The sequence below is a fragment of the Aythya marila genome, assembly GCF_965140915.1.
Source record: "Aythya marila genome assembly, chromosome: 3".
NCBI lineage: Eukaryota > Metazoa > Chordata > Aves > Anseriformes > Anatidae > Aythya > Aythya marila.
Genome location: NC_139044.1, coordinates 41,003,908 through 41,029,116, shown reverse-complemented (window position 1 = coordinate 41,029,116; position 25,209 = coordinate 41,003,908).

Below are 25,209 nucleotides of genomic sequence, written 5' to 3'. Positions count from 1 at the left end.
AGACTAGACAGAGGGAGAAATGATCCAGTTGTAAATGTTGAAGTCCTGATCATGAAGTGCAGAATGCATTTCTCTCTGGGTGGGAGAGAAATGAAGAGAATTGTGAAACTTCTGTTTAATCAGAGGAGAGCTTCCACATTTCTGTCACATAAATATGCAGAAGGGATAAGCTTATAGCTTCAGCTGTCCTGAATGCAGTGACACCATATGAAGACAGAACACACATGCACATGCCTGTATAAACATATACACAGTTGTAGCCAAAATGTTTAACACTGTAAGGACTGAGCTTTCTCTCTCCAAGGATGTGAATATGCCCTCTTTGGTCTAATTGGGTTTACCACTCTGCATGCACATGTATATGCAAGAGATATAAAATACAAGTACCATTGCTTCTGATGTGAAATAATATTTATTTTCTTGTACCAACTACAGGTCCCTGAGAGAGTACACGTACAGTTCACTCTGGAAGCTACGCAGCTGAAGCACTGGCAACAGAAGAAGCAGAATATGCTTGGCTGTCATTTTAGCAATCTTCTCTGCAGCAGTCTTAATGTGCATGGAAGAGGGGCTATCGCCTGATGACTCCACATGTATGAAACTGTTCAATTTGGATAGCGAAAACCTAGATGAAGTGTCAGGTGAAAATTCCCCTGTGCTTTGCTCTTTTGGGCAATTGAATAATTTCCTGAAGGAACTGGGGAAGCCACCCCATCCTGTCAAATGTTTAAAGATACTTGACTTTAAAATACTGTCTATCTTGACAGTATAAACATATACACACATAAACATAAACATCTATCTGTGTTTGGCATAACAGGTCTCTTCCACTTCTAATTGTTTTCAAAGAATCAATAGATACTGCATCCAATAATGATAATGAATAGGTATTAAACATATCTGAAGCTGGAATTTGGAGGCCAGATCTGAAAGTATTGCAAAACGTAATTGTATTTGCATGCTCTTTGTATATGCACTGGTCTTAATCACATGTCCACGATCTCAAAAGCAAGGGTCAGAAAATTCACTGAGATTTTGAAAAAGCAATAATATAAAACCCATTGCATGATTTAATATAGAATCCTAACAGTAAAGAATTTGATGATTTATCTGGTTCTTATTTGACGTACCTCTACTGCCACAGTTAATATAGTGTTTGCAGTGCACACATAAAGCAGATACCCCTGAATTCTTCTCTAAAAGAGTTAAATTATTTTATGGTCATGTGTGCTGTCTTTCCTGTTATTTTTTTCCACAATCTCTATAGGCTGTATTTAGTTTATATAAGTTCCTCTTAACAGCTTTCAGCAGGATTTGCTTTAATATAATGGTAGAGGTAGGTGGTTATAAAAAAAAAAGGATATAAAGATGCTTCTAAGAAACTTTAAAGCATGAAGAGAGCCTGTCTTTCTTGGTAATTACCAAAGTCTATAGGAAAAGTAAGCCTCCAGTGACGTATTTGGAAACAGACTATTTTGTTCTGGTTCAGACTATTTGGTCCTGCTGCTAATGATTGCATATTTCACTGCAGCAGAATAAAAATCAACCTCTGACAAATATCAGTCAATGTCCTTAAAGTATTTCAGCTCCCAAAGTAGAATTAAAGTAATATCTAAGTTTTCCTGAAGGCTGATGCTGGCCCTTCAAAGGTATGGTTCAATTTCAGTCCTTCTTCTTTTGTATACTGGAAAACCTCAGGGAGCTGAGGGTTTTCTTGGTTTTGCTGCAGATGTGCTGCATGCTTGTGTGAATATTTTCTGTAAGATCTGTGAGACAGGAACGTACAATGCCTGACCCCAGCCTTTGGGATACTTAGAGCAATAGTCCATATCTAAGTCCTTGTGTCTAGTAGGAAGCTGGTGACTTTTACTGGCTTATTTGTGGCTTATCTTAACGGCTGCAAGTTAAAGACCCAGGGGCAGCATTATTGAGTTCATTTGTGTCTGGGTTTGTTGGTGCATATCTTCTCCCTACTTGCATCCTAAAGTATTATGTTTCATAACTAGTTGTTGCTACTGGTCCTGGTGCTGCTGCTGCTGCTGGCAGTTGTATTTCTCTGGTTCCCAGTTCTCTTGCTGGCTTCCTCTGGGGAGGCAGCATGGTGGGGATATCCTCCACTAACCTCTCTTCTCTACTGGAGGGACTGAGGAGGTAACGGATGAAACTGGACAGACAATCTGTTGATAATTCACAGCTCTGCTTGTCTGTAGCCTCCTGGAAGGAAGATGCTGGGACTTAGCACATAGTTTGAGTTCCTTGTTCTGCTGAGCACACCAGCGCCATGCAGAAACCCCTGATGGTCAGTGTGCTGTGCATCGTCTTCTGCTTGCCTTCCACAGGGAGCCCTGGGGGATGTAAGCTGAGCTGCCTGCATGCTGGTGGAGCACTGGCAGATGTGAGCACAGGGCTTTCCTCCCAAAGCCAATGTGAACCCTCTCTGTAGTTATGTTAATACCTAGAGTGGGATGAAACTGACCCTAAGGAGTTGGCTACTTCCTTGTTTCTTCCTTTGTAAAGTGGCATCGTCACTGCAAAATATCTTGAAATTCTTAGCTATAAGATGCTGTAAAAATGGGAATATTATTGTTATTATTAGCTTACTATGGAACTAGAACAAAAAATTATCCCGGACTTTTTCTTGTACATGTTTATGCCTTGCAGACAGCCTACATGGACCTGGATCCAGACAGACTCATGGGCACAGTGTGTCTCAAGGGATAAGTAATTTCAAAAGCTCACTAGGTTCAGTTCAGACATTTTCATCTTCTCTATTTTGAAGAGGCTGTGTTATCAGCTTAACTGCATTTGTTAAACCATTTGCAGACACAGTTTTTTGTTTGTGCATTAGCCTCAGTGTCAGCAGCAGAATGATCACCAGAAGTGGTGCTGACTATCAAACATGTAATTGCTCCCCAGTAATAGTACCTAAAGGGGAGATAGGACATTATAAAACAGCTTCTTTTGGTTCTAAAAGGATCAGATGAAATGGAGAGCCTGCTCTGAACAGTTAGGATGATTTTGCGACGAGATACATGGTTTAGGTAATCTGATTGTGAGCCATCTGCATTTTACACCTCCCTGGTGGCTAGATTTACTCTTTGCCTGTTTTTAATTTGGGATTTCTTTTGCTTTCAGCTATGTGCACTGATGAGATTTTGATATTTTCTTGTACAATGCAGTGTAATAGAGTGGTTTTGCCTAAATAGACCTATATTAATTCATGTGAAGCAAGGGCATTCATTTCTGACAAAGATCTCTCTAATCCATTGAACATATTATGTTAATGTCTATTGATTTTCTGATGAGTGCGATGATTAGGTAATTATCTACAAATCCTTTCTCTTCTGAATGTGCAGTGTATAATATATGGTTTCATGGATTAAATAATGGCATACACTTGCAGCAATGTGCTCCTACACAAGATCTTCCTCATTTATAAGTTAGATGCACCACATATTCGAGCACTGCATCAGTTAAGCTGACATGCACCGACATCCTTGCTGGCTAATTTCCGGTGCATGTGTCCAAATAAGTGCATAACATTGTACATTGAGGTGTTCTATGCAAATTCAATTACATCAGTAAAACTGCTGTGAGAAAACCTTCTCACATTTTTGAGCAAACCATGTTCAGTACAAGTGTTTTTCGATGGCATTTTCATTGTTACCAGCACCAGTATTGCAGAGATGAATGGAACTTCTGGTGTGACTATGCAAATGCACAGTGTGTCTGTTCTCCTACAGATCATGATGTGCTCAGGAATTAGAACACAAAAGCAGTTTGTGAAAAACAGAGAGAAAATAACTTTAACAGGTGATCTTTTAGTGGTATTACTAAGTTTCTCAATCAAATTATGAGCACTCTTGCCTATTTGCCTCTCTCTCTTGCAACTCCCTTGCCAGATATCCCCTTCTCTGTGTATTTAATGAGTAGCCTTCCTTCGCTTTGCACATAATCACTTGCCTTTTACATATACATTTACAAAACACTAGTGCAATGTGAATTTAAATGCACACACCAAACAAGGAGTGAATCCATACTCTAAATGTTGAAAAGCAGCCACAAGATATACTCTGAAAACATGAAGCTGCTCAGTCAGAAAGAGAAATTTCAGTTCTTACAATTAACCCTGCTCTGGTAATCCTACTGCAAGAAGGCATACACATCTGTTTGTCTTTCCACACAATGTGCTCTGTGGCAGGATGAAAATGAGAAGCAGAGATAGTTGCCCTTTCAGGAACTCCCAGATCTATTGTAAGGTTATTATCTTGGCATTTAGATCGTTTGAAGATGGCACAAGTAATAAAAGAGAATAAAAAATAACCCAATTGTCACTAAATTCCAGCACAGAAATTATACTTAAATCTCCCCAATATGCTTCAAAACCAGCTTGTCTTCTTTTCTGTACTTGTGCCTATATTCACTGTAGGTAAGTGACTGCTTTTCAGCTTTGAACTAATTATCATTCCTGAAAGTATTTTCCAAGCCACAACGGCTTTATGGGCCAGCTTCTGTTCTCAGTGAATTACAGGAGTAATGCTGGTGACTTCAACAGGAGCAGGAGCCGTGTTAATGAAGTAGACCTATAAAAGAAAAAGGGGGGGGGGGGGGGGGGAAGAAGCAAAATACTTTACCGGTACATTGAGGTTAAGGCTAGAAGATTGTGTTAGTGGTTACGGTAAAATGATTAATTCTCCAGCTTTTTCTTTAAAAAATATGCAGCATTGGCTTACTATGCAAATCCTGATCTCTGCCTGTGTACATATTCTAACTGCATATTCTTACTTTGGCAGAAAGCAAATACTGGAGTCTTTTTTGTTTTGCATTTACTACAAACATCTCTTTTGGACTCCATGTGACAGATCAGCTATTTCTCCCCTGCTGCTCTCAAAAGTTTTTATAATATCAGCCTTAAAAATCGCATTTCTTTGGCAAATTTCTCCAGGATAAAGTCAGCCATAAACTGGAAGAAAAAATGCCTTTAGGCTTACGAATTCTTCCTTCTCTCAAGCATCAAAATGCTGTTATTTTGAGAAGTGTCTGTGTTCATTGTTTCTCTGAAATCTGAACTTTTTCCACTTGGAGACAGTTAACTCCCTGAGAATCTTGCAGGAGCGGTATTAGATGTTGATCTCCTTGCAGGAGGACGGGGTGCAGCAGACAGCCAGGCCACATCGATCCGGGCTGCAGGACGTGTTTAGTGAAAAATCTATAGGGCTCAGCTTAGGGTGTCAGCTGTCAGTCTGCAGAGCATCTGTCAGAGGAGTATTTGCTTCACTGCCGCTGAATGTGAATAATGCTTTCACAATATGGCAGTACGATGCTATAGATTACAGTTGTAATGGAGCACATCCTGAACAGCTGAGCCTGCTCTCTCTCGCTCATTCAATAGCAAGAGTTGCCTCACTATAAGAGCTCGGGGGATTATGTACTCCAAACAGCTGTCTATAGCACCATGGATTTATTTGGGCTAAATGAGAACTTGCTTTCTTTAGCTAAATCAAACTTTATCAGACAGTTTTACTGTTGGCAGTTAAAATAAAATGTGTTTGCTGAACAGTAAACACCTTGTTACTGTTAGGAAGGATTATATAAACAAAAGGCATACACAATGAAGTCTTATGCCAACTGACTTACTGTCAAAATAATATACTGCTGCTAGTGGAATTGTGCTCACTTGAAGGAAATTATAGGCCTAAAAACACATCTTGAATGACAAAGAAACCATTTTTCCACAAATAATCTTTAAAAAGTTTAATACATTGTGCCTTGTAGAAGGGGTTTCAGAGACCAAGGATGCTGTATCCTCATAAAGGAAGGTTAGGAAAAACTGTGTGAATTGCCTAAAATCTTCAAAGTTTTACTGTATTTGCATAATGCTCTGGCACAAGTAGATTTAGCACTTTTCCCTCTATGACATATGTAAAAGTGGTTTTTGTCCAACAAAACCTATACATTTTCTCTTTTAAAATTGGATAGGCTCTTCTTACTTCAATTATTACACTATGTAATCTGCACAGCTACAGAATGCTCATGAGCAACCAAATACGTATTACAATAATAATGATTATTGCCATCATGATTTATGGCAATTTATGTGCCATAAATCAGCTTCTTTTCAATCCTCAAAAAAAATGAAAGTAAGGCAGCCTTTCTCTTGTATAATCACAACAAAGAAAAAAGGCAGCCCAGCAAAGTCACCAAAAGGAGTAACATTGATCTAAAGAATAATCTGAAATTCATTGAGAGAGTTTGAAAATGGTTTTATATTCTTTGTGTTAAAGACAGAAGTCCCAACTTAGGAAAGCATAAGGCTAATGCTCTTTAGACTTTCTCACTGCATTCTGAATTTTACTGTGCAAAATGATTCGAATTTCTCTTAGCTAATAATTAAAACACCAGAATCCAGCAGAAAATGTCCAGGAACTGTCTTCTGCTTTCACTATGTGACTGCAATGTAGACTGGAAAGATGGATGACAGCTTGAAGGTCAAGAGTTGCAGGCAGAATTTGGGTTAATGAGTTCTGTTATAAAGAACTTTTCAAGAACAAAAGATTCAGAAGTCCACAAATTCTTCAGGACAGTTCAGTTACCTACATTAAGCATTGTTTAGTGTAATTAGATTTATTCATTATTAGATGTATGTGTTATACTTTGGAAAATCTCTTTTTCAAGGTAGAGAATATGCTGGAAGCTTAAAAAGGGAAATTTTAATGTTGCCCTATAAATTTTCCTTTAGCAAAAACTAGCTCCAGCTGAAGTTAAGATTATTTTTTCCACACATTTTTCAACAGAATGTGGATTATATTCTTAATGTTATACTTGATCTCTGAAATACTCCTTTTCTTGTCCAGATTCTCACTGAAAACTCATAAAATATTATTCTGTGGGCAAATATACCAATTTTGTTGCAACTATTTTTTGCATTTCTTTAGGGATGTTTGATAATCATTGTAATCCCTCTGTGCTCTATGTCATGGCAATAGAGTTTGCAGTGCGGTAAAACATAGACAAGATCCTCAAATCCACCTTCTTATACACTAAAAGTAGTGAAGGAAAATGTTTCTTCTATTTTATCTTTCAGTAAAAGTCAGAGAGAAATACCTGGTTAATAAGTGTCACTGCTATAAATTTTAGGACTAGCCCTGTAATAGTCATTTTGTTGTGTTAACTTGATAGAGGCATTTACATGTCTTTCCATGGGAAATCAGATATAAAGTGACTTCACGACTATTTGCTATTGGTCTTCTTTAAGCATATAATTTATTCTGCTGTGCAAGTGCTCTACCTTGGCTAATTAATTAGGGTTAAATCCATTACAGGTTCATACTGTTGACCTTTGACATAAACCTGAAGGATCAGGAAAGATGATCATCTGTTTTAATTATTTTCTGAATTCAGTTTTAAAGAAAATGCAACTACAGACAGGGTATTTTACAGATAATATGATACCTTAGGGTTTTGTTCTTCCTTCGTACCAGGCATTAAATGACTTACCGTACAAGGAAAAAGTCTGTCATTTATGAAACTCAATGCAAATTTGGTAGCACAGTATACTTCGTTCTTGCACATATCAAATTCCTTTCTACTACATGTGATAATAGAACAGAGCTGTGACAAAAGGAGATACATAATTAAAATCAGTTCTGACATGCACTAACAAGCTCCAGTGAGAATCAATTAACATTTCCTGAGCAAGTTGCTCTGTAAGCAGCAGGTCAAGTGAAGCACAGTTTACTTCAGATTTATTTACTTCTGTCCATTAAATTTCTTGGCTGAATAAAACACTGACACTTGAAGAGGAAGAGAGAATACGTGTCACATCTATTTGGAGCCATTCATACCCCAACTGTCTGGTCAGTTCATGCATGTTCTTTGGCCAGGTGCCTACTGTTATGCTGAGTGCTCAATTGCAGAACTCTGCCTGCCCTACTGTCTGGACTATTGCACTGACCTAGCTTCTGATTATCACTGTATTTCTACAAAGTTAGTTATCTCTGTGACCTGTAATCCTGTGTCAAATGTGGTTGACATTTGGGAAAGATTTCAGAAGTTAGAAGGAGACAAAGTGTGCACAGGCTCATTTCCTCAGGGAAGAGTAATACACAAGAATATATATGTATTTGCAGTGATTTATCTGGTAACATATGTACCAAAGCTGTAGGTAATTTGAGATTTTGTGGTACGTATAAATGCTGTGTTCTGAGAGTAGCAAAGTGAACTGAAGTTAAAAAGTTGAAACACAAAGGAGCTTGAAAAATTCTTACCTTGGATCTGCTGCCAAAAACATAAAGTATGTTACCTCCAAAAATAAGAACCCTGTTTTCCAGATGATGTGAGCTTGGCCTTTAAACAGGGATCAAACTCTTTGCTTTGTGAAAAAATAAACGGACACCTATACTCTGACTACTATCTCTCAATTACTTTCCATGGGAATTAAACACAGAGCCTAAAAGCCCCTAGCAAAACTATTGCCTCCTGACAGCTGCTTTTCTGGACTTGCCTAGCCTGCATTCACCTTACTTTCATCGTAAGTTAATTTTAAATTATCTTCAGGGCAGTTTTTAGAGTCTCAGCCATCTCTCACTGCCACAGTAGAGTCCTAGTGGACCTTCTTCTTGATCACCATTAAAGAAAAGTCCAGCAGTCCCATTTTAAATTGAATTTAGGATTTGCAGATGTTTGGGGCACAAGAATGACATGGAAGTATTAGAATGAGCCCAGAGAAGGGCCACAAAGTTGATCAGAGGGCTGGAGCACGTCTCCTATGAGGACAGGCTGAGGGAGTTGGGGTTCTTCAGCCTGGAGAAGAGAAGGTTCTGGGGAGGCCTTACAGTGGCCTTCCAGTACCTAAAAGGGGCTACAGGAAAGCTTGTGAGGGACTTTTTGTCAGGGGGGTGTAATGACAGGACAATGTGTAATGGCTTTAAACTAAAAGAGGGTAGATTTAAATTAGTCATTAGGAAGAAATTCTTTACTCTAAGGGTGGTGAGGCACTGGCACAGGCTGCCCAGAGAAGCTTTGGATGCCCCATCCCTGGAGGTGTTCAAGGCCAGGCTAGATGGGGCTTTGGGCAGCCTGGTCTGGTGGGAGGTGTCTCTGCCCATCACAGGGGGTTGGAAAGAGATGGTCATTAAGTTTTCTTCCAGCCCAAACCATTTTGTCATTCCATGGGTTTCTACCTCTAGCAAACAGGAAAATGCACGTCTTTAGTACTGTTTGCTGTACTGTGCATTTGGTTGAACAGAGTCTGATTCACATACCTGCTGCATCCACTCATGTACTACTGTCCCTGATAAAAGCACTGGAGTCCTGTTACATAGCGGCTTTTTCCATGTTTCAAAATTCTGGTGGTAAGGACCCCTCGTGCTTCATCAGGCCATCTTTAACTAAATGGTTAGTCCTCTATTGCTCCACCAGCAAAAACCACCATCCTGACTGTTAAATTAGCATTTGACATTTCTTTCCTAGATCTTATGGTCCATGATTACTGTTCATAATTTGGCTCCCTGAAACTAGAATGTCCTCTGGGTTCAGTAAAGAGCATAATGAGGGACAGTGAAAAATTCTTTCTCGTTCAGTTCATTGACTTGTGGCCTCTGCTTCTCAGAGTCTTTAGGAAGAAGGTGCTGAATTGCACACAGCAGAATGTCTCCTGGGGAAAGGGCGCGATGGAAATCAGAAGACAAAACATTTAAATCAAAAGGGTATTTCAGGAAGACGTGATATGAAGTATGTTTCCTTTCTGATGTGCAGGCAAATTAACTCATATCAAAGACAGGTTATATGCTTTGAATTGTTAAAAGTTCCATGGCTCTTTAAATACCTGCCAGCCAGAATATGGGTTTGCATGTTTTCGGTAACACACATTAGTTCTGACCCTCCTCCAACTGAAATCAGTGGGAATTTGGCCAACTACATCAAAGGAAACAACACTGGGACATATAAGTTTGATGCAGATGACTGATTATTGAAAAATATGTATTTGTATGCGTGAGAAATAGGACAAAATAAAAACCAGGAACACAATCCCCACTCAATTTAAAGAAGTGTTTGGATTCAGATTTTTTTTTCAATTCTGTTCCAGAACAAATTTAAAACTACACAAATAGCTGCCCTTCTCCATTTCTCCCTTTTCAAGATGGCAAAAGTTTCAGGAAAATCAGATTGATCTGTGAGATTACCAGCACTGTGGAAACTGAGAGCATATCAGTATGATTAGGACCTTTCTCATGATTACTGAAACATCAGACTTTTCCCTTGATTTGGCCTCAAATGTAAACCTTGATCCTAAGCCTAAAATATACCCTATTTTAATGAAGTTATCTCTAACCTGAACCACATACTGAAATGTATGCTCTGGGGTCTGCAGAGAGGCCGTTAAGCTATACTATCAGCACAAAAAGGCTTTAAGATGATTGACTTAACTAGGCACTGGGAAAGCCAGAGTGCCCCTTGTCTCCCTGTATGTAACATCAAGGGAAACAACCTGGGGAAAAGGGATTGTGAGCATACTGAGGCAGAACCCCTGCAGGTTTTACATCCTCAGTGGGTATCTAGAGGCAATAGAGAACACGAGCTGAGTCCAAAGGGATTCCTCAAGGTATGGGGAAACTTCCACAGACAGACAGATGCATGGTTAGGTACAAGAGACATGAATAATTTTTGTTTCTCCCCCCCTGCCTTCCTACAGAAGCCCTGATTCCAAAACGTGCCATTTTGTCTAAAATAATTTTGAGGGTAATGCTGTGGGTTTTGCTTTATGCAACTTTTGGCAGCGTCAACAGTAAAAGACAACCTTTCAGTGTATGTTTCTATTTGCAGTGTTCATAAAACTTGGACTATCTGCAGTTGCAAAAAAATGAAAAAATAGATCAGGAGGCATTCATTTTATTTTCCAAGTCTTGAATTTCTTCTAATATGCTGTTTTTCTGTACCTGTGTCCTTTGAACTGTCACAGACACCCCTCAGCACCCCCTCCCATAAAAAAAAGAGCCTGCATTGCATTGAAAACTCTCAAAATAAATAGAAAATAACTCATTTTTCCCCCAAAGCACTCACATTTGTTCCTTTAAAATTAGGACTCAGCAAATAGTTGGAATACATCTGTACTCAGAGGAATCCACATCAGATCATAAATTTGTTCATGTTAAATACAAACATATGAATGCACTCTTATATCCAGGGACTATGGAAGGGTTTAGAATTTGCACACTTCAGTCTGTGTAATGCCAGGGCAATGTTTCACTCATCTATGTAAATAAAAAGCAGGCTTGTAGTATTAAAGACATAAGTATCCTTATGCTCTGCATAAACATCACAGGCTTCAATTTTGGGAAGGAATCACATAATTTGTCATATCTTTTATTGTGATTGACTTCAGTGATGGGCATACACAAACATATGATTTCCTACTCAGTGTATCGGTGTCTCTTGCTGTGCATTTGTTGCTGGAGTAATGGAAAAAAGATTAATCTCAGATATGCAAATAAGCTTAATTGAATAAAACAGGACAAATTACCCCATCATTGGAGCTGTTCCTAGCTTGGCAATGCTGCACACACAACAAGGGCACCAGGAGAGGATTCATGTGACTGCCCCTCATTCCTTCTCCAAACCTTTCATTAAATAAAAAAAAAAAGACAACCTGCCTGACAACCTTAAAGTTTATAGCCCTTGTTGTTGCAAAGTAGAGGGTAAATGTGAAAACAGTTGACACACAAGGCCCCAAAATCAAGTCTCTGCTAAAATCATTAACTACGTGTTTGTGCATTTTCAGTGTTGGCAGTTCCAAAGAGAGCGGAGGATTTTGGCTTATGTGGGGTGGCAGTGCTGGTGGCGTGGGAGGTGCCCTTGAAAGACCTCTCTTCTGCCTCCTGGGGCTGCAGGAGGAGGTCGAACAATCTGTTGTAGAGCCCTGTCCTTAGGCTCTGTACAGTGGTGCTATTTATGCTATGCCATAAATAAAGGGAATGGTTTAGTATGGTCATAGTGTTAAAGAAGCATGCCTAAAAACAGCCGCTTACTGATGAGGGAGAGAAACCTTAAGGGAAAAAAAAAATCCACTTTAAGAAATATTTGTCATGAAATATCATTTATAACTTTCCCACCCCTGAAACTTCATTTTTCCTCCTCCCCTGGAAAAACTGGGAAAAAATATGGAGTCTAAGGAAACCTAATTGTATGTGTATGCCAGATGGAAGTTTTGTTAAGCCATCCACTTCTTGTGAGTTGTCTCCCTTGGGGCTATTATTTATCATCTTTTACAAAACCGATAAAGAGGATTTCCTGCTTCAAAAAAACGCAGACCTTAGGGTCCAATACTAAAAAGCCTTACTTATATGAGGACTCCCACTGAAGTCAGTGGAATTCCTTGTATGGGAAAGCATTTGCAAGACCAGCTACTAGGAACAGAAGGAAGCATAGAATAGATGACTATAATACTGGGAAAAAGCTACAAAATGAAAAGAGGAGGGATAGGAACATATAGTCATGTAAAATTACAGAAGATAATGTGATTATCTAGACACACAACCTTTAAAGAATTTGTTTTCTTTAATTCAGCAATGTGCCTATATATAATGAAATATCTATTGATTTTTCAGCCCTGTTAAAATAGTTTTGGAGAAACTACTACAGGAGAAAAAAAAATCTAATTTAATCAAGCCAAGGTTTTGTGATCTTCCGTACCACATCACTGTGATATCTCCAGTACAGGTTTTTCTTTGTTTCATATGAAAATTAAGTTTTGAATCTGAAAAAAATGGGTTTTTATGAATCAATAAATTAAAAGGTAAGAGAAGCATATCGCTGTTAGAGTCAGAGGGTGCTAGCCTTAGAGAGCTATGCAGATAATTCAAGGAAGAGAGGGTTGCCCTCCTTTTAAGACTCAGATATCAAACAGTTGCACAGGTAGGACAGAAAGGCTGGGTTCAATCATGTAGCAGTCATGTACTACCAATTTGATGACTTTTCATCAGCAGCTATACAAATCTTATCTTCACAGTTCTTATTTGTTCTTCATTTTTTTTCTTAAGGATATATGGTCTTTATTCAAGACTGTGTCAAGATTTTTTTAGTTGAACTGGATTTACTTGGCTGGGTTGGATAGTGCTTTGGCTCTCAGGGCTGGAGTTATTTCATCATAGAACAGAGTGATTCAAACTGAAACCTTGAAGAACAGTTGTTCTTGGAAAACCTTTCTGGATTTTTAAACTGCTGAACTTCTCCTGCCATCACTGCCCTCAAAGCAGTGGTAGCCTGCTGTTGTAGCTCTATGATGAATTGCAAATACAGACCTGGCAAGCCTTACAGGGAGAAATACCTTGTGTGTAGATGGAAAAAGGGATAAGCTGTCAGGTATACAAGCCCTTCTTTAAGTGAGCAACATAAGCAAGTGAAGCTTGGAGCAATTATTCCCAAATTGTATTTAACTTGACATTTGTTCTTTTTCAAACTCCAGGACGGGATTCCTTGCTCAAAAGTGTGACCATTTGTTCGAAAATACCAGTCAATTTGACAAAATGTTTTAGTAACCTTGCTCTCTCTTGGAAGAATGATCACCAGACTAAAGCATGTCTTGGACTAAAGTTTGTCATAATAATCACTGTGATCTGTTTATTCAGTGAACCTTCTTTTGGCCCTTGAACAGCTTTTTTTTTTTTTTTTCTTTTTTTTTTTTTTTTAATGTTACTTTTGACATTTGTAATTCTCAAGTTTTTGAGGTTTACAAACATATTTGATCTAGGAAAAGCACGTACACATTTTGTGCTTGCTATTCTGAATTCACTTATCCAAGATTAGTGATTGATCATAACTCTATTTTGCTTGTTTGGGAGGATGATTTATGTGCTTATAAAGTATCTCTGCTTCTCAGCTTCCTATGCATTTGATTCAATTCTTTTATTAAGACAACTTATGCTACTGGCCCAAGATATATGTTCTGCAAATCTTTACAGAAAACAATTTTCTCTGTGAACATAAAGGAGGTGAAACAGCAAGAATTCCCTTGAAGCATAAGGGCATTTTAACTATTATTATTATTATTATATTATTATTATTATTATTAGCATATAATAATAAGTTTAGACCCTGGAAAATTCAAACACCTGAATTCAAGAAGTATGAAATATATGTACTTTTCTTTATTCTGTCACAGTAATGCCACACTAGAATGTCCTAAAAATAAAACTCAATGATAGATCATTAGTTTGTTAAAATGCACACAAAATGGCACATTCTAACTGGTGAAGTAAATGATACTGAAGAGGTTCGGTCAATACATTATTCTGAGAAGCCGAAGCCTCCGTTAATCTCTCTGCTGTCAGAAATTATTTCATTTTTTTCATATTTGGTGCAAGCTTTATGTGTAACTTTCCTGTGCATGGCATACAGTATTTTTATCACTATGTAACATAATGCTTTTAAATTATGGGTACCATGACATTCTTGTAAAGAATACAATGAATTGGAAGATAACTCCAAAAGGGCTATGACAGGTTAAGAAAAGCCTTTGTACGATTGAATGCATTCACCTTGTTAGCTCCAGCTCTGTAGAGTCTCCCTAGGACATTGAATTTACACTTGCTTGCAAAGCACCAGAACACAAAAAATCTGTATTTAACTCTTATGAACCTTTCATGGAGTGCAGCCGAGTCTCTGTACTGTCTTACTCTCATTCTCAGACTTCTTTTGGAATGGTCTGTTCCAAAAGCAGACACACACACATTTTTGCACACATATATGCATATGTTTTTTCAGTGTACATATGTGTACTTAGGAACTCACACAGATACTTATATTGCATGAAAGAAAGTCCAGGCAATTAAATAATCACAAGAGAGAAATTTGTTCCTGCGTATTACCAGAAATTAAACATTATGCCTGTGGTGTCCTTCTGTTCCATCCTGGATAGTTCTATTAGCTAAAATATATCTGTTGTCAGCACTATCAAAAAAAATAAATAAATAAATTTAAAAAAAATCTATGGTTTTAACTTAAAATGTGATGGGATATTGCCTGGAATATTTTCTCATATAGACAGTGTTATCTGAGTCCTTCCTTGGCAAGAAGTTCAATCTGAAGACAGTTCTCAGATGGTGTCAGCAGCTTACTCTGTGATGCCTCTGGAAGCAGGGCTCCCTTGTCCTTTTAAGGAATTCCCTGTTCCCAAATTCAGCATTCAGGAAACTCACACTCAACCATGAAATCTCTTTCAATTACTATAAGCAATTCTGGAATTCATTTAAAGAATTACCTATTTACTCTAGTCACTAGAGGACATAATCCACGTGTAGAGGACATGTGCATTGTGTCGTCTGCTTGGTCTTCGCTGATGACTGCAACATGGGATGCTTCAGCCCGGCTAAGCCTCAGTGAGCACAGACATCCCTGAGCCCTCGTATTTGTTAGCTGTACTGGGGGCAGCCACTGCCACAAGCACTCCAGCACCTGGGGACAGATTAAGCCTTTCACAACCTATAAAGCACACATAAAAATAGACCCTATGGAAGAGCTATGTCACAAATTTGAGGGTCTTTCTTTTTCTTTCTTCTATTTCTGAGAGACCAGCACTCATAAAGCAGTGTTGAGAGGACATTATAGTGAGGAAGCCAGCAGTAAATTTGTAGCTTTGCCTCTAACAGCTGGCTTGAGAGGGACCAGCCATCAGAACTGAGGAGGAGGAATGTGGGACAGGGGAGTGAAAGGGAGACTGTAATAATACTCATAATTAAAATGCTGCATTTTAGCTGCTAGGGAAAACGGTGCTGCAGATTTCTGGAAGAAATTTGATTCCAAGAAGTGCAAGAGGCTGTGAGTGAAAATTCTTTCATAAGCAGGAAGCAAGAGGGAGAGCTATAAGGAAATATTCTGTTTATTTTGGCCATAATTCTAAAAAACCTGGGGTAAAACTGAAGAGAAATGAAAGAAAGAATCTTTATAAGTGATGTGTGAAAAGTACCTCAAATTTCTGGACACTGCAAAGCTAATTATGAATGTGAGTAATTTATTCTTGTGTTGTCCCTGAACTAATCAATATTTTGTACTTTATTAGGTATAGAAACTTGCATTGTCTCTTTCAAACATACGGTAGTTAGCTGATAAATTGAGTGGTTTGTGCAGTAGTATGACCAGTTGTTATAAATGTTTTAGTAATTTTTTGGCATTAAAAGTAAACAGGATTTTTTTTTTTCTTTTTTCTTTTTTCTTTTATTCAGCTGGGCTGAATAGGAAAGCACAAAGCCAATAAACCTAGATCTTGTTTCATATCCTGAATTTTGTTTTGAATCTGTAATAACCCTAAATGTGTTGCTGTGCTTCTAAGCAGCTTCTTACAAGATGCAAAACCAGGTAGTAATTTTGCATTGTGTAATAGTTCTTTTGCTATTTAATTTCGCTTTATTTGTTACCCTCCTACCGGATGTAGCCATGGCTTAAGAGACACCTCTCATAGACCCTTGAGACCTGGCTTTTGAAGACTCTGACGTACTTTTGGAGCAGGCCTCTTCTTTCTGGAAGGATGTCAAGGAAGCAGCTGGAGAGCGCAGGAGATGCTCACTCATTACCAGTCAAAACCCTCCAAGGGATGTCCCCACTGACCTCACAGGGCTTTGGGCTGTGCACTGCACAAAACTAGGGGTTTTACAGGGTTCACATTGCTGACTGTGGTCAGGGAGATGAATGAAGGCATATTAAAAACTGGAAAATACATGGTGGGTGAGATGGGACCGTCCCTTCTTCAGAACACTGAATTTTGTAGGAAGGTAGAGAACTGCTTGTGGCCGTGAGGACTGAGTTTGTCACCATGTGTTCCCATCCAGGTAGCAGCACATCCCAAGTGCCAGACACTGCCTTCCAACCAGATCTGGGGAGCTTGAGCCCCTCCACATTTGCATTGGGCCTGAAGATGTTGCTAGGCCGAGGAATGTCATTGTGTAGTTTTCATTGTTGGCTGTCACACCGCATATGTTTTGGGACTGATCTGAAGTTTTGTTTGACATCATGACTTTTATAAGAATCAAAACCCCCAAATCCCTCAGATGAAATCCATATGGCTTTGTTCACAGGCTGAAATAAAATCATGCTCACAGCCTTTACTGCAACTGAGGGATATTTGGTGGGAGTGGTTTTTTGCTTAATAAAAGTATAGCATTCAAATGCTGGAAATGTGGATGTTATTAAGTACCTGCTCTGTGAGAATAACTCAAAAGCCGTTTTATTCCCTGCCCCTTTCGTTAGTTTATATGCGCAACAGTCAGAGCTGAGGCTGACATGAGGAACGATCTCCGCAGCCTGGCAGGGACCCAGCTTTGCTTGAACTCTGTTTTAGAGATTATTGGGTTTTGTCTGCATTTTGGCTCCTTCCAGCCCAATGCTGAACATTTGGCATAATGTGTGGTAAGGGTTATTACGATACACAGAGGTGAGGTAATTCACATCATTTCTGCAGTGTAGGCAAGTTTGCTTGGCTGCTGGAGCAGCTGAAGCAGGAAGTGCCCTGGTGTGCTGAGATGCTGATTACCAAGGGTCAGGCCTGCGCTCACCATGACATCATAAAACACAACTGGGGGCTGATTTATTTAAGAACTGTCATGTCACTTGTTTTGTCAGGAGGAAAATAGGGGATGGAAAAGGTGAGGGGGAGCAGCAGGCCTCTACATCACAGAGCTTATGTTGGAGAAGAAAACACTGATGGGTCCTTTGCCAGTGATGTATCAAGAAATGTTGTAGTTGCTCATGGGCCCGAGGTGTATAGTGGCATGCTTCCCTCCTTTACCTGAGTCATTTTCCAAAATTAAGAAAATGTGAACAGCAAGCCTGAAGCAAGAAGTTGTACCATGACAAAGTTCTGGCTAAATATTTAGGCCTCCTTAGCTATTGGTCTGGGCAAATCCAACAGTATTTGGCACGTAGGAAAATGCACGACATTTGCCTGTGCATAAGAATTGCTGCAGTCCCTTCTGAGATAGCACAGAGATGAATGAGAAAACTTTACCCTGGATGTCCTCCAGCTGTGGGCAAAGGATGGTTCCATTGCTTGTCTAAGGGCTGCTGTGCCTCCTTCTCCTGTTTGCTCTGTATATTTGCATATGCTGTGAAAGCAATGGAAATTCCCTTTTAATTGAGCTTGTAGCATGACTAGGGGAAGATTTATAAACAGATGATGCCAATCTCAGTACTGAGTACATCTCACTTTTTCCGTAGACCTGGTTTTAAAAACATCTCTTTGATATAGATAACACCCAACTTTGCAACTATTTTTCTGACTCCATGCACTAGATTTCAGCTCTAGTTCTTTAACATATCACATGAAAAAGTATTGCTGGCTCTCATGCCAAAGAGTACTCGTCATTTGGTTTGATACCCTGTTGACTACGTCATTTTTGTAGTTCTAGTGTTTCCTTTATTTGGCCACCTGAAACACTTTTTGAACTGTGAAGTAGGGCTTGCAACAGGCAGGTGGTAGTGTTATGAAGGGTAAATTAGACCCAGGCAGGTTCACTGATTTCCCTGATGACATCTCAGTACGGGGGCTATAAATGCAAAAGAGGATAGATTCTCTGCTTTAGTTAGGAGATTACACAGCCCCTCATTTCCACTGTGATCTGCAAACAATGCATGTTAAAAATTTTATTTGTGTTATAGTGTTGAAAATCCACAGACATTTAAAGGGGAAAATAATAATAAATACCAACTGATTACTGGTGGTGACAAAGCTCCAAGTTATTCAAGGGTGTGGAAGTTCTCTGAGTCGCTTCAGTGTTAGGCTTGCAGGTCCTGAGTGCTTAATTGATACTAATTAATTTAATTTTTAATTTAATTAATTAGTAGGCTTCCACAAGCTATATAGATCCCAATTTGCCTATCATATATATTTTTTTTCTTTTCTCATCTAGACTCAGAGTAGGTTCCTACATCCAAGGGTGAGTAAATCTGAAAGCTGGGTTTTTGTAGAAACTGGAAGAAAATACAGAGGAAAGCCAAAGTTAGTGTTATTGAAAGAGGAAACTGATATTGTCTAGAACATTTTAATTATTTTCTGATAATCTGAAGAGCAATTCTACTGTGTATTCACTTAGGACTTTGCAGTGGTAACTAAGCTACTTGTTAGTTTAAATGAAGAGTTCTACTGAAATGGGTGTGTATGTGTAACCTGGTACAAGAAGTTCCCCCAAAAGCAAGTTCCAGCTTGGCTGGTATATGCCTCTGAATTTCAGAATGTTTTTTGGGCGAAGAGTGCTGAGGAGCAGAGCAAAGAAATGATTCCCCTTAAAATATATTTGTAAACTGCTCTTGAATTCAGATTCATCTTTTAGTTAAGATCCTGCTTCAAGATGCTAGGGGCTTGCACAGAGCAGATCTTTTCTCTATAGGTCACTCCCATACCTGTCTAAAGACAGAGAGCAGAGCAACTAAGATTTTGTTTGTTGTGTACAAATAACCCAGGTACTCCAGAAACTTATAATAATTATTATTATTTTTTTTGATGATGATTGTACATTCTTATTTTTTGATGCTGTTATCCTCAGGGTTGCTGGGAACTGTTTTTCTTTCTATATTGCATGCAGCAGAGACAGGTGGAGACCATTAGGGAGGTGCTAGAATCTGTGGTTCACTTTTGTTACTTGTGATGATGACCTGAGCCAGGGAAGGAAGCAAATGCATAGGGTGCATGTTTCCCTCTGTATGTGCTGAAAGCATATGATTTTTAGGTGTAGGAGAGGAGATGGCTTCATCCACATCCCTTTCTGTCAGTCTGTAACTTTGCATTTTGCTCATGGGTCCTAGCTCCTTCTCTCTGTTTAAACATGGTTGGTTCTGAAAAAGTGAAGCTCATCTTTGCTGCAGAAATAAACAGGAGAACTGTGTCTTCTTTTATATACACTTTATAAATTCTCTTAACTGCTCCAAGCAGTTGCCGTTGTGAATTAAGGGGAAGGTCTGGCTGGAGAGGGGAGTAGGTGCCCCCAGTTCCCGCTGACTTCAGTGAGAACTCAAGATGCTTTGTTTTACAGACTATTAACTAACTGTCCCTAGCATTATCTCTTTTTGGTTTGGGAATTATTTAGGCCTTGTCAGAATTATATCATTGGGGGTGGAAGTATATAATTCAAACCTTCCCCCTGTTGCAATCCTGTATTTTTATGAGAGCATACAGGAAGCCTTTTATTTTTGCACACAGAAAATGGCAGCAGGTGTTTTTTGTTGTTGTGTTTTGCTTTGCTCAGGAAGGAGAGGCTGCTTTTGCAATGTACCATGCTCAAGGAAGCACACGCTTTTAACATCATTTGAGGTTGAAGTATGGGGAGCCAAGTCATGAACCAGAAGCAGCCAGAGGTTTGTGGTTGGTTAGCAGAGTCACAGACTGTTTATGCCTTCCTTGGGGCTGCTGCTTGCTCCTTGTGCTGGGGGTTGGTAGAGATTAGCAATAGTCAGGGTAAAATTCTGTTGACAGAGGGGTAGAGGCTAAAATCATTCCCTTCTCCTTTCCTCAGAGGAATGGAGATGCTCAAGCACCAGTCCCCACTTGAACAAATATTGTCGTGATGAGTGATGAGGTAAGGTTACTGCTCAACTGACTATTGAATATTTGTATTTTTTCAAATAAAATAGACCTTTGGACTATGTGTTTTGCTCCAGATTGGAAAGAACACAGGAGCCAGACAAAGAAAGGCTTGATTAGAAATCTCAGTCCTCTGTATTTCTGTGTGGTTTTAGTTGGCCTCTCTTTAATGAACAGACTATGAGGGGCCTCCTTAATTCAGTATAAAGAAATAGTATCTTAATATTTATTAGTCATTGCAAATCACCTTGAAGGACTATGTTATCCTTCAATTTTAGCAGTCCCCTTGACAGCCTGTATATAAATTGACATACTTTTCTTGCATTTTCAGTCTTTGTTTTGTGGCTTAGCTATATGGTAATGCAGCCTGAGAATTTCTCCCTGGATATTAATTAGACAAGGATTTTTGTATCAGATGTGGAAAAACTTCTAAAGGCTGTGTGTCAATTACTAAAGTCCCTTCCTTGACCATACCTAATTTAAAACTTGGATTATAGTACTTTGGACTAGTAGCTTCATAAGTTTGAAGCACCACAGTATCATGTTTAAAAATTATGAATTCCAGAAGTCCAAGAACTGGCCAACTTGCTTATTAGATGGTGACTTTAGTTGGTGGTGACCTTTATTTATCTGAAATGAGAAAAACAGAAATACAAGAGGACTTTTTCAGTCTTGATCAATGGTGTGTGCAAACCCTGTTTAGTTAAATAATAACAAATAGTTTAATGTTAATCATTCAAAGTGAACTTTTTATAACATTTTTCCTCCAGGTTCATGCTTGCTTTCTGACTCCATTGCTCAAATAAACTGCAGGGTTTGTTGCTCTTTACATACCAGCAGTTTAAGTTCTAAAGCCACTTTTACTGACCTGACATCAGATAAATACTCTCCTGGGAAGTTTTAAGTTATTTGCTGACACACAGTTGGATTAGGAAGGGCACAATTTTGTGCAGAAGCAGACAGAAGTAGAGATGTCCCTCTCCATGAAATATCTTTTGACCCTTGGTCTTTGCCCCGGATTAAAAAAAAAAAAAAAAAAAAGTCAAGGGAGCATTTTTGCAGGGTGTGAAAATGGTCTAGCAGCTTTCCTCTTGTGAAGAAGCCCAAAAACTCTACTTGAGCTCTATGGGCATAAAGATCTCAATCTAAGCCTCACTGAAATTGCCAGAGAAACTCTAGGGAACTTCAGCAGGCATCAGATCAGGTCCAGAGAGCAAAGCTTTAGAATAGGGCCTATATAAATAATCTAAAAATATATATCATGAAGGATCTCTTGTATCAAAGTCCTATAGCACAATAAAATTACATAGGCAATGACCGTAGAGCTGAGAAAACTCTCTATGTGCTACGTTTCAGAAGGAATCTGGGTGTGGTGGGGAATAAAGGGTACTGCACAAAAAAGCTTATTTTCTTGTCAGAAAAGAGTTCTTGAAGGGACAGAGAACAATGTTGTAGTTTAACATTATGTGTTTCAACATATTCCATTTCTCTACCTCCTCCCACTCTTCATTTTAGCATTTTCTTGTAGAAACTCTTTACTGATCTGAATCAAGGCAATAATATTTTATATTTGTACGAATACTTGCCTGTTTTACATCTCTGGATGAATGTTATAAAGCTGCGTTACAGCTTTTCCTTCTTTCTTGTATATATGTGACTGCCAGCTTTATCAGTTCTAGCTCTCCCTATGCTGGAAAATGAATTTGCTTCAAATTACAGCTGTTTGAATGAGACCGCTACACAAATGAAAACTATTACTGTATTCCTACAATAGGGCCAAACCTCTGATCTTAGTTTCAGTTCTGTAAATGAAGAGTTGACCCTAATAACTTCAGTCAAATCACTTTGGGTTTACACTGGGGAGCAGTAATCAGAACCTGGACTTTCATGTTTAGTCTGGGCAGAATTTTGAAATTCTTGTGGATGGAAAACGCTAAAAGTGTATGTTATTATGATGTTGTTCCTTTTCCATATCCCTCTTCACATCATAGAACTGACCTGTTATCCTAGGATGGTTCAGCCCACACTCTTCCTAAATTTTACCCATTTAATTTGATGATTATAGCTCTTTCCTGTAGTAACTCTACAGTTAAGATTAAACAATCATTTTTATTTGAAGCCATTCTCTTCAGTAGCGTCCTGGGAAATGTGACTGAAATGTATTCCACCATTTTCTGAGCTAGAACATGGGAAGCGATTTTTTCCCCCAATTTTTAGTTTATCCAGCCTTTTCTTGCCAGCAGTTTACTTGAAAACTTCTTAATATAAAGTCTGCAAACTTGGCATGGACATCTGAGGAATAATTCTGTACATATTAAATGCTTTTTAATAATAGTCCTTAGTAAACTGCAAGAGGAAACACTGCTGGGCTAATGTAGATTAAATATAACAACTAGTGGAACACAAGTTACTTGGAAAGATTAAAAAACAAATCAATCAACCAACCAAACCAAAAAAAACCACCAATGCTGGAAGCCATTGTGCAACCACAAGACAAAGCTTTCTTCATGACAGTTTGGATACTAAATGTAGAAACTGTCTTCAGGTTTGTAGCTGCTTTGTCTAGATCTGGCAGTCCGCGAATGTGTATCTTAAAAGCTAAAGACTATAAATTAAATGAATAATTAAACCTTAAAAATTAAGTGGATGGAAAGAGGAATTTAACATGGATGCACGACGTTATGGTTCTGGAGCAGATACAGTTGAAACCATTCCTAAGTCTATGGAACCATGTAGATTTATGGGGGACTGGAGCCTGGGGTCTGTAGGACCTCTGACCCAACTCCCATTGAAATCAATGGGGACCAGCCTCGCAGTTTAGACTGAGTTTCTCTCAATTAGGCCATATTCAGGGAAATTTTACAGCATGCCTTCAACTATGGGCTTCACTCTTTTTGACCTGAGCTTGTACTGCTCTCCTGCATGACGTGTGACTGTTGAATTTTAGCCCGATGTTTTTCAAGTTCTAAAAATAAGTTGATTACTTGAAACCTTTTAGCATGGACAAAGTGAGCATCAAAATTATGCTCTGTAGCTTTTCTGAACTTTGGGTAGTTTTATTCAAGACTTTCTGGTTCTTGAATTAATAGAGAGACTCTCCACCTTCCCTCTCTCCCCTCCCAATATTACAGCTATTTTGATATGTATGTTAATTTTTTGAATTAGATTAAATTTTGTTAATTTTTTGTAATTAGATTAAATTTTGTTCATGACTTTAACTATTTGAAATCAAACTAAGACAAGGCAAGAATATTAGTGCTAACATTTCCAGCAGCATTTTTTAAAATCTTTAAAATATCTCCTAATACAATTATAATAAAAAGATTAGATATAAATCAGGTACAGGGCTTTTCCTCTTGAAGCCTTTTACAAAAAGACCTGGTGATACTAAGTCCTTTTTAAGTGAGGAATTGTGAAATGTGAAGAAAAGTTTATCCACTGAACTAATGGCAGAAGTGAGACTAAAGCTGACTCTTCATGTGGCGTTAGCTGTGCTCGCTGTTGCACTGGAATCTGATCCTGGATGGTCTGCTCCTGAGGTCCTCTCTGAAGAATGGAGCTCTCCAAGCTCCTCTTGCAATTCACGTCTTCTCTTGAAATGGAGATCCATCTTTTTGAATTTCTTCTCAGAGGGAAAACTGAAGTCAAATGTGTCTGGGGTGAGGGGGAAAGCACTTGATAAAAAGTGTTTCAAATTGCTAGCAATTTGCTGAAAACTCTGCGAAGTGTAAACCTTAATGGGTGTCACTGGAGGTCTTGGAACACAGTACCCTGCATAACAGCAAGGACAGGTTAGTTTTTGTTCAGTGAGGTTCTCAAGCATGCAAGCCAAATACCAACACATGTAGTAGTTTTCACTGAAGATCACATACAACTTTTTATTTTGGAGATATGACAAGACTGATAGATGAGTAAGTTCACCTGCGATTTCTTAAAGAATAAAAAAGCAGCAAATCAACATATACCTTTACTATTATGCTGTTAAAGTCGCTTTTAACACATTTGTGAATTGCATACACTTTGCATGTAGACTTTTTTTTTTTTTTTTTTTTAATAAAGTAGTTGTGATAAGAAATTGCCCTACCCACTAGCAGTGGTGCAAAACAACTTTCCCACAAGTGTCATGTGTTGAAACCTCTCCCCACTGCCACCTCTAGTCAGTTCTGACAGCATTTTAACCCACATTTAAATCCATCCTTTTACACTCTTCACAGAGGAAACAACTGGTCTTGTTGCATTGGTGAGTATTTCAAATAGCTTTTATTGCAAATCTTTTCCAGGCCTATCAGTTTCTTCCGGGCTCTTGTCCTGCGAAAGAGCTGTATTATGTAAACAGGAAACATATAGGAACTTGTTAATTGCTGGTTTATTTTTCTTATGCAGCAACATAGACTGCTTTTCTTATTGTCACTAGAGATATCAAATTGCAGTATGGAGTTTAGATGCTGGAGAAGAATGTTAAAATGGTAAACTTTTGTACTGGAGGTTAGGTCCAGTCCCTGTGTGGCTGATAATCCCAAGAGTTTTTTTCTTCTAAAACTTGCTTAGATGCTCATGAAGGGATAGTTTAGGAAACTTCCAAAAATGAAGGTAGTTTAGGAAAAGTGCTTTTCTATCGCAAGGGGATGATTAATGATGAGATTTTC